We start from the raw sequence: 11122 nt of genomic DNA, 5'->3' as shown, positions 1-11122 counted from the left end.
AGATGCGATCTACTATATTACAGATACATGGGCAATCTAGCCCAACTTCGTATATAAGGCCGATTCACGCACTTCTTCAGTATATAATCTTAAAACCCATCTTGATCGCGGCCCACCTCTGACTTGGTCAAATTCCGGTGATAACACATGCCCCCCTGGTTTTGGAATTGATAATTCCAAAATCACTTTGTTTTTTCTTCGTCGGGTCATGTCATGGCAGAGCAGAACCGTCGCAGCATTCTTCATCATGATGCCCTGTCTTCTCAACTTTTCCGCGTGATTTGACCGTTGTCTTTGGGCACCACCTCCTCGGAAACTACTGTGGCATTGAATTTCTACTATAGCCCCTTTATTTAACCGCTTTGAGCAGTTTGCCACTTCCATCACCTTGCTCTGTTCTGGCCATCGGCTCCCAAAAAACCCCCAATCTCCCATAGCCATGTCTTCCTCTTCTTCCTCATCGGTCTTCTCTGACTCCTCCTCATCCCGCGAGCCGACACCGGAGTGGGGCTCGTTGGCGGCGCACGACATTCTCGCCCCAACGACGTGGGACAAAGAGGAACACGATTCCTCCATCTGGTCTGAGGATGACAAATCCCTGACCGATGGAGAGGGCGACCTCCAATTCCTCGTCGAGGGGGAAGAGGAGGCGGAGAGCGAGGACGACCGCTTCTCCTGGGATGATTTCACTTCCTCCGAGGAAGAGGCGGAGGAGGAGGACGACGACGACGACTCCCTCGAAGGTTACCCACCAGCGAAGCGCCTCCACACCTGGTGGGACGACGACAGCGATGACGACGATGAGGAAGATGAGGCTCCCGTAGAAGGCTACGGAAGCTCCGATGAGGAGCCTCTCAGCATACTTGCGCCGGGAAATGCGGCAGCGAGGGCAGCAACGGCCCCTAGATTAGGGACCAGTAGTAGCAGTTGGCTTTTGCCCTTTTCCTTCCCTGAGCAATCGGCTCTTTCTTTGTAAGAAATCCCCTTATTAATGAAGAAAATATCCTTTAATTAACTTTGCTTCCTTGTCAACCTTGCCGATTGTTGAATGGAGTTGTCGTACAGAGAGCCAATAGCGAAACATCGGCTCGTACGGTGATCTGAGGCCAAACTGTTACCTAAACGCACAGTCCAACAGGCCTCAGTAGGCCTAATTCTCGTCCAAACCATCAGATTGAACTCCTCAGCAACCATTAGGAGATTCGTCTCACATATCATGATTTCTGGTCTGAACTGATTCCGTTAACTTGCTAATTTGAGCTTATTCCTCTAGAGTCGATATCAGTGTATCGGCTTTGTTATTCTGAAGTCGATGCCCGTGCATCGGCTGCATTTGCATACTGTTATCTCCATATGTTTTCTGAAGTCGATGTCTGCGCATCGGCTGTGATTTTTTTTTTTACTGGCCGATTTTAAATCGGCCCCCACATCTTACTGCCCATCATCCCACATGCTTGGGAAATACTTCTTGAGGTGTTGACCATTGACAGCTACTGGGAACTTCTCGCCGCTCAACTCTTCCAGCATGTATGCATTACCCTTCAAGGCCTGGACAACTTTGTATGGACCGTGCCAATTAGGAGACCATTTTCCATATGCCTTGTCCCTGGTTCCCAACGGCAACACAGCTTCCCATACTAGATCACCAATTTGAAACTCCTTTGGTCTAACCTTCTTATTGTAGGCACGAGCCACCCTGGCTTTGTTCTCCTTAATCTTCTCCAACGACCAAAGCCTTAGTTCTGTTGCGTCCTCAATAGTGTCACTCATCAAGGCTGCATATTCCTCAGCTGTCAGATCATTCTGAAACGTGACACGTCTTGACCCAGCCGTAATTTCCCAAGGTAATACGGCTTCCTGTCCATAGACAAGCTGGTACGGCGAAGTCTTTATAGCTCCATGGCACGACATGCGGTAGGCCCATAATGCTTCTGATAACTTCTCATGCGGTCCTAGGGTTCTCGTCAATTTTCCTCTTGATCAGCTTGATCAGGCTCTGATTGGATGCTTCAGCTTGCCCATTAGCTTGAGCATAGTACGGAGATGATCGGATCAGTTTAATCCCCATGTCATCGCAGAACTTCCTGAATTCCTTAGAAACAAAGACCGAACCTCCATCGGTCGTGATAGTTTGGGGAATTTCGAACCTATGAATGACGTGTTCTTTCACAAACTTGATCACATCTTCTGATTTCACTTTCTTCATAGGGACGGCTTCCACCCACTTGGTGAAGTAATCTGTGATAACCAAAATCCATTCGTGTTTTTTGCTCGACGCCGGATGGATTTTGCCGATCATATCCATGCCCCACCCCCGAAACGGCCAAGGCTTGATGATGGGGTTCATCGGCTGATGCTTTGGTACCATCTGAATCTTCCCGAACATCCGACACGCTTGGCACCCCTTGTAATAATTGAAGCAATCTTCAAGCATGGTGGGCCAATAAAACCACGATCATCCGATCAGCCACTTCATCTTATGAGCCGATCGATGCGTTCCACAGGCGCCTTCATGCACCTCATGTAAGAGCCGATTAGACTCAGTTGGTCCCAGGCACTTGAGTAGCAACCCTTCCAACGTCCTGTAGAACATGTCGTCTCCTATGAGGACATACTTCATGGCTTTGTATCTTATCCGTTTAGGTGCCCCCCGAGCTGAATCTTTTAAGTAATTGAAGATTTCGGCTCTCCAATCATCCTGTTCCAGGAATTGTACCTGAACTTCTGACCCGTCATTTGTATCTACGTAACTTTGACGCCATTTGTGCGAGATTGTTGGCCTCGGTGTTTTGGGATCTTGGGACCCAATTAAAGTTGATGTACCAAAGCGTGTCATCAACTCACGGCATTCCATCCAATATGGGAAAAGCGATTCACTCTCGCACTTATATTCATCCGTGAGCTGGTTAATCACCAACTTGGAGTCTCCAAAAAGCTCTACTGCTTCTGCCCCGGCTTCCAGTAGTAACTCCATTCCCTTACGTATTGCCTCATAGTCTGCTACGTTATTGGTGCAAGGGGTAGATAATCTGATGGAGAAGGAGTATTCTGCCCCCCGGGGCGACACGAGCAGTATGCCGATGCCACAACCATCGTCGCAAGCCGATCCATCGAAGAACATAGCCCATGCACGTATAGATATTGCTGCTATATTGGTACTGATCCGTTCAGCGATAAGATCGGCCAACGCTTGTCCCTTGACTGCTTTCGCAGGCTGATACCGGAGATCAAACTCTGACAACGCAAACATCCACTTACCAAGTCGGCCTTTCAAAACAGGGGCCGACAACATGTGCTTGACAACATCTGACTTGCATATGACCATGATCTCTGCCGTCAAAAGGATGTGATGAAGCTTGGTGCAGGTAAAGAACGAGGCAGAGGCAAAGTTTCTCGACCTCGGGATATCTTGTCTCCGCGTCCAGCATCCTTACGCTAAGGTAGAAAATGACGTTTTCCACGCTTTGGTTGTGTTGCACCACTACCGAAGCGATGGATGTGTCGACTGCGACAAGTAGATGTAGAAACGGCTTTGTCTTCTGGGGCGGAACTAGCACAGCGGCGTCGTCGGATAACGCTTAATCTCATCAAACGCTGTTCTTTGTTACGCCCCCGGTGAAGCTCGTCGTCAGATTTAGTTTTCACCAGCGCCATGAACGGCTCGATTCGCCCTGACAGATTAGAGATGAATCGTCGGACGAAATTGACTTTGCCGATGAGACGTTGGAGCTCCTTCTTCGTGGTTGGCGGCTGCATGGTACGCACCGCCTCCTGACTTTTCAGGCCGATCTCAATTCCCCGTTCATGAACCAGAAAACCTAGGAATTGACCAGCCGTCACGCCAAAGGCACACTTCTTCGGATTCATTCTCGATCCGAATTTCCGAGTTCGGTCTAGGGCCTTGCCGTAAATCATCCAAGTGTCCCTCCATGGAGACAGATTTGACTACCACGTCGTCGATATAGATCTCCACCAACTTTCCGATCAGATCATGAAATATATAATTCATGGCTCGTTGGTACGTTGCACCAGCATTCTTCAACCCAAAGGTCATGACCACATATTCAAACAAGCCTACTGCCCCTGGCACTCTGAATGCGGTCTTGTGTATATCTTCCAGAGCCATGAAGATCTGGTTATAGCCAGCGTTGCCATCCATGAAGCTCAACACCTTGTGGCCAGCAGCGGCGTTTATCAACGTTTCTGCCACAGGCATCGGATACTCGTCCTTTGGAGTGGCTCTATTGAGATCTCGGAAATCGATGGCCACACGCCATCGGCCGTCCTTCTTCTCCACAGGAACGATACTGGAGATCCACTCAGCATACCTGCATGGCCTGATGAACCCGGCGGCCAACATTTTCTCGATCTCTTTCTTGACTTCTTCCAGAATTTTGGCCCTCATCTGACGTGCTCGTTGTTGGAACGGCCGAAATCCTTTCTTAAGGGGGAGCCGATGTTCAATGATGCTCCTATCCAACCCAGGCATCTCCATGTAATCCCATGCAAAGCAATCTGGGTATTCTTTTAACAGAGCTATCATCTGTCCCCTGAGCTGTGGATCTAACTTCTTGCTGATAAAAGTCGGTCGCGGCTTATCCCCAGGACCAATGTCGACTTCCTCTAGCTCATCAGCCGATGTAAACCCATACCCTAGCTTTCCGTCCCCTGTGAGGTCGACGCCATATACTGGGAGAGCAGGTGGTACGGATAATACAGGCCGATCGCTAGAATCGGCTTCCATCTTGATCATCACCAGGATCTTTCGGCAGTGTCGGGGCCGATCGCGTGGAGTGATGTCTACGTTCCCCCTCCTTTCCTGTAGACAGTGTTGGGCCTCCAAGAGCAGAGGTTTGTAGAACAGCAGCAAGTTTTCCCTTAAGTGGATCACCCAAGGTTTATCGAACTCAGGGAGGAAGAGGTCAAAGATATCCCTCTCATGCAACCCTGCAACCACAAAGCAAGAAGTCTCTTGTGTCCCCAACACACCAAATAGGTGCACTAGTTCGGCGAAGAGATAGTGAAATACAGGTGGTATGAATATATATGAGCAGTAGCAACGGTGCCAGAAAATAGCTTGCTGGCGTGTAGTTGATGGTGGTAGTATTGCAGCAGTAGTAACACGGTAAAACGATGAAACAAGCAGTAGTAACGCAGCAGTATTTAGGAACAAGGCCTAGGGATTACACTTTCACTAGTGGACACTCTCAACATTGATCACATAACAGAATAGATAAATGCATACTCTACACTTTTGTTGGATGATGAACACATTGCGTAGGATTACACGAACCCTCAATGCCGGAGTTAACAAGCTCCACAATAATGCTCATGTTTAAGTAACCTTATAGTGTAAGATAGATCAATAGACTAAACCAAGAACTAACATAGCATGCACACTGTCACCTTCATGCATATGTAGGAGGAATAGATCACATCAATATTATCATAGCAATAGTTAACTTCGCAATCTACAAGAGATCATGATCATAGCATAAACCAAGTACTAACACGGTGCACACACTGTCACCTTTACACACGTGCAGGAGGAATAGAACTACTTTAATAACTTTGCTAGAGTAGCACATAGATAAATTGTGATACAAACTCATATGAATCTCAATCATGTAAAGCAGCTCATGAGATTATTGTATTGAGGTACATGGGAGAGATGAACCACATAGCTACCGGTACAGCCCCGAGCCTCGATGGAGAACTACTCCCTCCTCATGGGAGTAGCAGCGGTGATGAAGATGGCGGTGGAGATGGCAGCGGTGTCGATGGAGAAGCCTTCCGGGGGCACTTCCCCGTTCCGGCAGGGTGCCGGAACAGAGACTCCTGTCCCCCAGATCTTGGCTTCGCGATGGCGGCGGCTCTGGAAGGTTTCTGTGGGTTTCGTCGAACGTGTCGAGGTTTTTAGGTCAGGGGCTTTATATAGGCGAAGAGGCGGCGCAGGAGGGCTGAAGGGCTGGCCAAACCATAGGGGGGCGCGGGCCCCCCTAGGCCGCGCCAGGGTATGGTGTGGTGGGCCTGTGCCCCCCTCTGGTCCCTCTCGTGTGTTACGGATGCTTCCGGGATTCTAAGATCTTTGGCGTTGATTTCGTCCGATTCCGAGAATATTTCGTTACTAGGATTTACGAAACCAAAAAGCAGACAACAGGAACTGGCACTTCGGCATCTTGTTAATAGGTTAGTTCCAGAAAATGCACGAATATGACATAAAGTGTGAATAAAACATGTAGATAACATCAATAATGTGGCATGGAACATAAGAAATTATCGATACGTCGGAGACGTATCAGCATCCCCAAGCTTAGTTCTGCTCGTCCCGAGCAGGTAAAACGATAACACAGATAATTTCTGGAGTGACATGCCATCATAACCTTGATCATACTATTTGTAAAGCATATGTAGTGAATGCAGCGATCAAAACAATGTATATGACATGAGTAAACAAGTGAATCATAAAGCAAAGACTTTTCATGAATAGTACTTCAAGACAAGCATCAATAAGTCTTGCATAAAAGTTAACTCATAAAGCAATAATTCAAAGTAGAGGTATTGAAGCAACACAAAAGAAGATTAAGTTTCAGCGGTTGCTTTCAACTTGTAACATGTATATCTCATGGATATTGTCAACATAGAGTAATATAATAAGTGCAATAGGCAAGTATGTAGGAATCAATGCACAGTTCACACAAGTGTTTGCTTCTTGAGATGGAGAGAAATAGGTGAACTGACTCAACATTGAAAGTAAAAGAATGGTCCTTCAAAGAGGAAAGCATCGATTGCTATATTTGTGCTAGAGCTTTTATTTTGAAAACATGAAACAATTTTGTCAACGGTAGTAATAAAGCATATGTATCATGTAAATTATATCTTACAAGTTGCAAGCCTCATGCATAGTATACTAATAGTGCCCGCACCTTGTCCTAATTAGCTTGGACTACCTGGATCATCACAATGCACATGTTTTAACCAAGTGTCACAAAGGGGTACCTCTATGCCGCCTTTGTACAAAGGTCTAAGGAGAAAGCTCGCATTGGATTTCTCGCTATTGATTATTCTCAACTTAGACATCCATACCGGGACAACATAGACAACAGATAATGGACTCCTCTTTTATGCATAAGCATGTAACAACAATTAATAATTTTCTCATATGAGATTGAGGATATATGTCCAAAACTGAAACTTCCACCATGGATCATGGCTTTAGTTAGCGGCCCAATGTTCTTCTCTAACAATATGCATGCTTAACCATAGGGTGGTAGATCTCTCTTACTTCAGACAAGACGGACATGCATAGCAACTCACATGAAATTCAACAATGAATAGTTGATGGCGTCCCCAGTGAACATGGTTATCGCACAACAAGCAACTTAATAAGAGATAAAGTGCATAATTACATATTCAATACCACAATAGTTTTTAAGCTATTTGTCCCATGAGCTATATATTGCAAAGGTGAATGATGGAATTTTAAAGGTAGCACTCAAGCAATTTACTTTGGAATGGCAGAAAATACCATGTAGTAGGTAGGTATGGTGGACACAAATGGTATAGTGTTGTTTGGCTCAAGGATTTGGATGCATGAGAAGTATTCCCTCTCGATACAAGGTTTAGGCTAGCAAGGTTGTTTGAAGCAAACACAAGCACGAACTAGTACAGCAAAACTCACATAAAAGACATATTACAAGCATTATAAAACTATACATCGTCTTCCTTGTTGTTCAAACATCTTACTAGAAAATATCTAGACTCTAGAGAAACCACTCATGCAAACCCAAATTTTAACAAGCTCTATGTATTTCCTCACTAATGGGTGCAAGGTATATGATGCAAGAGCTTAAACAAGAGCACAACAATTGCCAAGTATCACATTATTCAAGACATCACACCAATTTCTACATGTAGCATTTTCCAATTCCAACCATATAATAATTTAACGAAGCAGTTTCAACCTTCGCCATGAATATTATGAGCTAAGAACACATGTGTTCATACGAACCAGCGGAGCGTGTCTCTCCCCCACACAAGCATTTATTCAAACAAAAACAAAAACAAGAAACATACAGACGCTCCAAGTAAAGTGCATAAGATGTGACCGAATAAAAATATAGTTTCAAGAGAAGGAACCTGATAATTTGTCGATGAAGAAGGGGATGCCTTGGGCATCCCCAAGCTTAGACGCTTGAGTCTTCTTGAAATATGCAGGGATGAACCACCGGGGCATCCCCAAGCTTAGAGCTTTCACTCTTCTTGATCATAGTATATCATCCTCCTTTCTTGACCCTTGAAAACTTCCTCCACACCAAACTCGAAACAACTCATTAGAGGGTTAGTGCACAATAAAAATTAACATATTCGGAGGTGACACAATCATTCTTAACACTTCTGGACATTGCATAATGCTACTGGATATTAGTGGATCAAAGAAATTCATCCAACATAGCAAAAGAGGCAATGCGAAATAAAAGGCAGAATCTGTCAAAACAGAACAGTTCGTATTGACGAATTTTAAAATGGCACCAGACTTGCTCAAATGAAAATGCTCAAATTGAATGAAAGTTGCGTACATATCTGAGGATCATGCACGTAAATTGGCTTAATTTTCTGAGCTACTTACAGGGAGGTGGACCCAGATTCGTGACAGCAAAGAAATCTGGAACTGCGCAGTAATCCAAATCTAGTACTTACTTTTCTATCAACGGCTTTACTTGGCACAACAAAACACAAAACTAAGATAAGGAGAGGTTGCTACAGTAGTAAAAAACTTCCAAGACACAAATATAAAACAAAGTACTGTAGCAAAATAACACATGGGTTATCTCCCAAGAAGTTCTTTCTTTATAGCCATTAAGATGGGCTCAGCAGTTTTAATGATGCACTCGCAAGAAATTGTATTTGAAGCAAAAGAGAGCATCAAGAGGCAAATTGAAAACACATTTAAGTCTAACATGCTTCCTATGCATAGGAATCTTGTAAATAAACAAGTTTAAGAAGCATAATGCAACAAGCATAGAAAGATAAAACAAGTATAGCTTCAAAATTTTAAGCATATAGAGAGGTGTTTTAGTAACATGAAAATTTCTACAACCATACTTTCCTCTCTCATAATAGCTTTCAGTAGCAACATGAGCAAACTCAACAATATAACTATCACATAAAGCATTCTTATCATGAGTCTCATGCATAAAATTATTACTCTCCACATAAGCATAATCAATTTTATTAGTTGTAGTGGGAGCAAATTCAACAAAGTAGCTATCATTATTATTCTCATCAAGTGTAGGAGGCATAGTATAATCACAACAAAATTTACTCTCCATAGTAGGTGGCACCAAAAGACCACTATCATTATAATCATCATAAATAGGAGGCAAAGTATCATCAAAGTAAATTTCCTCCTCAATGCTTGGGGGACTAAAAAGATCATGAAAACCAGCTTCCCCAAGCTTAGAATTTTCCATAGCATTAGCAACAATAGTGTTCAAAGCATTCATATTAATAACATTCCCATTAGCATGCATATAAAGTTCCATGGGTTTTTTAATTCTCTCTTCAAACACATCATGTCCTAATTCAAGATAAAGTTCATAAAGATCTCTCATATTTTTGTTATTTTCCATTATGCCTAACTAGTGTAAACAAGAAACAAAAAGATGCAATTGCAGGATCTAAAGGAAATAGCTTCGAGCACAAACACAATGGCGCCAGAAAAATGCGTTACTGGAACCGGAGTATGAGTGCCTTTTACCTTTCCTCCCCGGCAACGGCGCCAGAAAAGTGCTTGATGTCTACGTTCCCCCTCCTTTCCTGTAGACAGTGTTGGGCCTCCAAGAGCAGAGGTTTGTAGAACAGCAGCAAGTTTTCCCTTAAGTGGATCACCCAAGGTTTATCGAACTCAGGGAGGAAGAGGTCAAAGATATCCCTCTCATGCAACCCTGCAACCACAAAGCAAGAAGTCTCTTGTGTCCCCAACACACCAAATAGGTGCACTAGTTCGGCGAAGAGATAGTGAAATACAGGTGGTATGAATATATATGAGCAGTAGCAACGGTGCCAGAAAATAGCTTGCTGGCGTGTAGTTGATGGTGGTAGTATTGCAGCAGTAGTAACACAGTAAAACAGTAAACAAGCAGTAGTAACGCAGCAGTATTTAGGAACAAGGCCTAGGGATTACACTTTCACTAGTGGACACTCTCAACATTGATCACATAACAGAATAGATAAATGCATACTCTACACTTTTGTTGGATGATGAACACATTGCGTAGGATTACACGAACCCTCAATGCCGGAGTTAACAAGCTCCACAATAATGCTCATGTTTAAGTAACCTTATAGTGTAAGATAGATCAATAGACTAAACCAAGAACTAACATAGCATGCACACTGTCACCTTCATGCATATGTAGGAGGAATAGATCACATCAATATTATCATAGCAATAGTTAACTTCGCAATCTACAAGAGATCATGATCATAGCATAAACCAAGTACTAACATGGTGCACACACTGTCACCTTTACACACGTGCAGGAGGAATAGAACTACTTTAATAACTTTGCTAGAGTAGCACATAGATAAATTGTGATACAAACTCATATGAATCTCAATCATGTAAAGCAGCTCATGAGATTATTGTATTGAGGTACATGGGAGAGATGAACCACATAGCTACCGGTACAGCCCCGAGCCTCGATGGAGAACTACTCCCTCCTCATGGGAGTAGCAGCGGTGATGAAGATGGCGGTGGAGATGGCAGCGGTGTCGATGGAGAAGCCTTCCGGGGGCACTTCCCCGTTCCGGCAGGGTGCGGAACGAGACTCTGTCCCCGGATCTTGGCTTCGCGATGGCGGCGGCTCTGGAAGGTTTCTGTGGGTTTCGTCGAACGTGTCGAGGTTTTTAGGTCAGGGGCTTTATATAGGCGAAGAGGCGGCGCAGGAGGGCTGAAGGGCTGGCCAAACCATAGGGGGGCGCGGGCCCCCCTAGGCCGCGCCAGGGTATGGTGTGGTGGGCCTGTGCCCCCCCTCTGGTCCCTCTCATGTGTTCTGGATGCTTCCGGGGATTCTAAGATCTTTGGCGTTGATTTCGTCCGATTCCGAGAATATTTCGT

This window comes from Lolium perenne, chromosome 6 (genome assembly GCF_019359855.2).
Source record: "Lolium perenne isolate Kyuss_39 chromosome 6, Kyuss_2.0, whole genome shotgun sequence".
NCBI classification, from domain to species: domain Eukaryota; kingdom Viridiplantae; phylum Streptophyta; class Magnoliopsida; order Poales; family Poaceae; genus Lolium; species Lolium perenne.
This window is presented reverse-complemented; position numbering follows the sequence as displayed.